The sequence below is a fragment of the Triticum aestivum genome, chromosome 2A, assembly GCF_018294505.1.
Source record: "Triticum aestivum cultivar Chinese Spring chromosome 2A, IWGSC CS RefSeq v2.1, whole genome shotgun sequence".
Taxonomy (NCBI): Eukaryota; Viridiplantae; Streptophyta; class Magnoliopsida; order Poales; family Poaceae; genus Triticum; species Triticum aestivum.
The window spans coordinates 720,068,975-720,074,025 of record NC_057797.1 but is presented as its reverse complement, the minus strand read 5'-3'; positions in this window follow the sequence as shown (position 1 = coordinate 720,074,025).

The window sequence follows — 5,051 nt, the reverse complement described above, 5'->3', positions numbered from 1 at the left end:
TCGATGACGATCCCCGGACTCTGATCCAGCAAAGTGTCGGGGAAGAGTTCCGTCAGCACGACGGCGTGGTGACGATCTTGATGTACTACCGTCGCAGGGCTTCGCCTAAGCACCGCTACAATATTATCGAGGACTATGGTGGAAGGGGGCACCGCACACGGCTAAGAATATGATCACGTGGATCAACTTGTGTCTCTAGGGGTGCCTCGTGCCTCCGTATATAAAGGCTCAAAGGGGGGGCTGGCCGGCCAAGAGGTGGCGCGCCAGGAGGAGTCCTACTCCTTCCGGGAGTAGGACTCCCCCCCTTTCCTAGTTGGAATAGGATTCGTGGAGGGGGGAAAAGAGGAGAGAGAGGAGGAAGGGGGGCCAGCCCCCTCTCCTTGTCCTATTCGGACCAAGTGGGAGGGGCGCGCGGCCCATCTATGGCCACCTCTCCTCTCGTCCACTAAGGCCCACTAAGGCCCATATACCTCCCGGGGGGTTCCGGTAACCTCCCGGTACTCCGGTAAAATCCCGATTTCACCCGGAACACTTCCGATATCCAAACATAGGCTTCCAGTATATCAATCTTTATGTCTCGACCATTTTGAGACTCCTCTTCATGTCCATGATCACATCCGAGACTCCGAACAACCTTCGGTACATCAAAATGCATAAACTCATAATATAATTGTCATCGTAACCTTAAGCGTGCGGACCCTACGGGTTCGAGAACAATGTAGACATGATCGAGACACGTCTCCGGTCAATAACCAATAGCGGAACCTGGATGCTCATATTGGCTCCTACATATTCTACGAAGATCTTTTATCGGTCAGACCGCATAACAACATACATTGTTCCCTTTGTCATCGGTATGTTACTTGCCCGAGATTCGATCATCGGTATCCCATACCTAGTTCAATCTCGTTACTGGCAAGTCTCTTTACTCATTCCGTAATCCATCATCCCGCAACTAACTCATTAGTCGCAATGCTTGCAAGGCTTATGTGATGTGTATTACCGAGAGGGCCCAGAGATACCTCTCCGACAATCGGAGTGACAAATCCTAATCTCGAAATATGCCAACCCAACATGTACCTTTGGAGACACCTGTAGAGCTCCTTTATAATCACCCAGTTACGTTGTGACGTTTGGTAGCACACAAAGTGTTCCCCCGGCAAACGGGAGTTGCATAATCTCATAGTCATAGGAACATGTATAAGTCATGAAGAAAGCAATAGCAACATACTAAACGATCGGGTGCTAAACTAATGGAATGGGTCATGTCAATCAGAACATTCAACTAATGATGTGATCTCGTTAATCAAATGACAACTCTTTGTCCATGGTTAGGAAACATAACCATCTTTGATTAACGAGCTAGTCAAGTAGAGGAATACTAGTGACACTCTGTTTGTCTATGTATTCACACATGTATTATGTTTCCGGTTAATACAATTCTAGCATGAATAATAAACTTTTATCATGATATAAGGAAATAAATAATAACTTTATTATTGCCTCTAGGGCATATTTCCTTCACTACTGTCCTGACCTGCGGTGCACGCCGCAAGCCGGGATGGGGAAGATCGTAGCAGCAGCGCAGTGCTCAGGAACTTATGGTGAGAGGAGGAAGAGGTTCTGGTGCGTCTCTCTGGGAGGAGCGACCTCCCTTTTATAGGCGCAAGAGAAGGACGCGAGAGGCTGCGCCGGGAGCTGAAGGGAACGCGGAAGATGAAACGAACAGACAACAGCCAAAGGGTGCAACGTTCGTATTCAATATCCACTACAGCAAAAACTTTCCAGCTCCCGAGTGACCTTTCGTATACCCGTAGTGCGTGGCAAAAATTTAGACATCGGCTCGGCTCATTCCTGCGGCGCGGCGCGGCGAGGCGGGCGACGGAGGAGGAGCGCGCGTGGATATCCCTTTTGTTCTCATGCTCGTACAAGTGGGGAAAGAACCTCCCTTATAAGAAGGTCCAACTCCCACTAAACTAGCAATGTGGGACTAAACTTTAGTAGTATCCCTTGCCTTGCACAAATGGGCTAAGTGGGCCTCTAGGATTTATTAGAAATTTCTGAAATAGTTATTGGGCTGTCCAAAATAGACTAAATTCCAGCAGGGGCGACGCTGCCATTCCACGCTCGCGCTCGTCGCCATGGCTGAGCTCTTCGCCATGGCCGCGCCGTGGTCCCATGACTGCACACAAGAGAAGCTGCATCTGGCAGCGCATAATGCTACAACCGATGGTCAAGATAGCTTCAACCAGCAACATCAAAAGTTTCAAAAGACAGATGACAATGTTGGTTGCCGGCGCACTACCGCAACATAAGCTGCAACCAGTGGCCTGAAAAGCTACAACCGGCATCAGGAAAGCTTCAACTGAAAATACAGAGAAGCTGGTCGCCGGGGCACCCGAAGCATAAAAAAGTTGCATCCACTGAATTGGGAAGCTTCAACTACTGAATTGAAAGCTTCATCCCGCCTTATGAAAAGCTTCAACCTGCTTCATCGAAAGCTTCAACCCGCGAGTACACAAACAAAAATCTACAACCGTTGACATGAAAGGCTTCAACCCTAATTTTGAAAAGCTTCAACCATTCAATGGCGTTGACTGACTGGTGAAGTTTTTGCTACAACCCTAATTTTTGCTACAACGGTGGTAGATTTTTGCTACTACCGCTGAAGGTTTCTGCTACATCCATGTAAGGCAGAGTTGCGACTTCGCGAAGACGGCGACGGTGTTTGATTTTTGCTACATCCGTAGTTTTTTTTGCTACTACCGGTGAAGTTTTTTGCTACATCCATTCAATGGTGTTGACTGACTGGTGGTCGTCGCCGACGCAATTCCGTGCAGCGAGCGGCGAGGGGCGGCGATGGAGCTACAACCGGAGGAGAGCTATAACCGTCGCCGGTGGAGCTGCAACCGCAGGCGCAGCTGTTGCATGGATTGAGGTAGTTTTTGACTACATCCATATTCAACAGCGGGAACGGACGGCAAGGGTGGGGACTGACCACGAGGACGGCCGGCGACGAGGACGGCCACCGGAGGGGACTGCAGGCGCGGCTACGAGGATCATGAGCGGGAGTTGCAGATCCAGCCCGAGGAAGAAAAAGACGTGAGCGAATCATTTTTTTTTACCCAGATCCATCGGCCAAGCGGCTCGCATCAAACGGCTGAGACGGGACCGGTCCAAATTTTCGGCCGGTGCGCCGGCGCCACGTTGCCCGTAAGGAAAGAAGGCATATTGTGGCTGGTTGCTAGCGACAGAGAGCAAGGCATCTTGAACAACTAAAGGAGCTCTCGGTTCCTTTGTCTGGTACAGTATATAATGCAAACAAAAGATGGATCAAACTACGCGGCGGTTTGACTTGACCAGGAGGCAGCACGAACCGTTCAATTCTCACATGTTCAATTCTCATATATAAGTATATGTGGCTCTGGCCTTGCTCGACCATTCCTCTCTGCTTGGTGCACGCGGTCTCAACTCTCAAGCCATGAAGCTCTCACTTGCTCTCACGCTTGTGGCCATCTTCCTTCTCAACATTCCACCATTCGAGGCCAGACCACTCGGACTTGGTGCACATCCCTCTCGCCATTACCATCTCAGTTCACTTGTGCAAGAACTCCTAGACACGGTAGTAGACCGTCTGCGCCTCTCTCCGCTGCCTCGCCCGGGAGCAGCAGAGGAGGCCGGAGAGGCGGCTCTGGTGAGCTACGAACCGCGACGGAGGAGCGGCAACGGCGACGGCGACGGCGACGGCGACGGCGACGAGGAAGTCGCCCCAGGAACGCCGGGCGATGAGTTGCGTCGGTCAGCAGCGCGCCCGCCGCCGCCGCCGCCGTCGCCGCACTATCGTTGGCCGGCTGGGCGGTGGGGTCCCGTGCCCGGGGTTGGTGGGTCGCGCAGGCCGTATCGCCCCCCGGCGCCTAGTGGGCAGAAGCCGCCGCACTGGCGCTCTTCGGGCGATCGGTCCAGACCGAGGCCGTTCGATGCGTTCCACGCGCTTCGTGTGTGGAGTAGGATGTTTCTTTAAGAACCACCGTGATTTACTCCGTGTATATGGTTAGATGTTTTTATTAAGTTTTTACACTACACTGGTGTCAAAAGCACTCTTATATTATGAAACAGAGGAAGTATTGTTTAGCATAGAGTTGCAAAGTTCAATTAAAATGCATAGACAAACTGAAATGTCGGATTTTCGTACATTAGTTTTCCGGCACAGGTAATGTAATAATCTCAATGGTTAATTTTTATGGAAGTTAGAAATTGAATTTTGCGATTTGTTAACCAAAAAATTATTACGCTTCTTTTCACTCTTTTTGACATCTTTTCGTGGACTTGCTCCCACCAAGGAGTTTGTCTTTCTATGACGAGACATTTTCTTATCCAAAGATATGTCCTTTCATGATCAAACATATTTTTTTCACTAAAGAACATGTACTCAACAAAGAGGCATCCTTTCACCCAGAAGGTGTGTCTTTTAACAAAGATATGAGATTGTACCCAACAACTAAGATCTTTAACATGGATGTTGCATTAAGAGTCGTTTTGTTGTATTAGGGGTAGGTTTTCAAATAAAGAGGAATTTGTTTTTTATTCTAAATAAAAAATTAAATTTGTTTCTATCGTGAAGGTAGGAAGGCAAACAGCTAGACGTTCCTTAGAGCAAGTCTAGCAGAGTCGTCATATTCAGGTAGATCAGCATAACCAATTTTGGCCAAAAAAGGCCACTCTATCAAAGTCGTCGTGTGCTCCTTGGCCTGCATAATTTATTGAGCGTGCTCTATATTTAGCCCACGAGCTTTCATATTTGAAAGTTGAGGCATTAATATGGAGCGGACTAAATCTATAACCACTCACGAGGGAGAGAAGTTTCAGCCCGCCCTCTTCTTCCCTCTCGCACGCAACCCGCTCAATGGTGTTGAAACTTGGCCGCCGCTTCCGACTCGAAGAGCGTCAATTAACTGTCGCCATTGCATTTCCAACCTGCAAGCGGCAAATCAACCATTGTTTCAGGTCGAAGCGCTCTCTTTCTCAGGTATATAAACCACATTCTCTGCGTC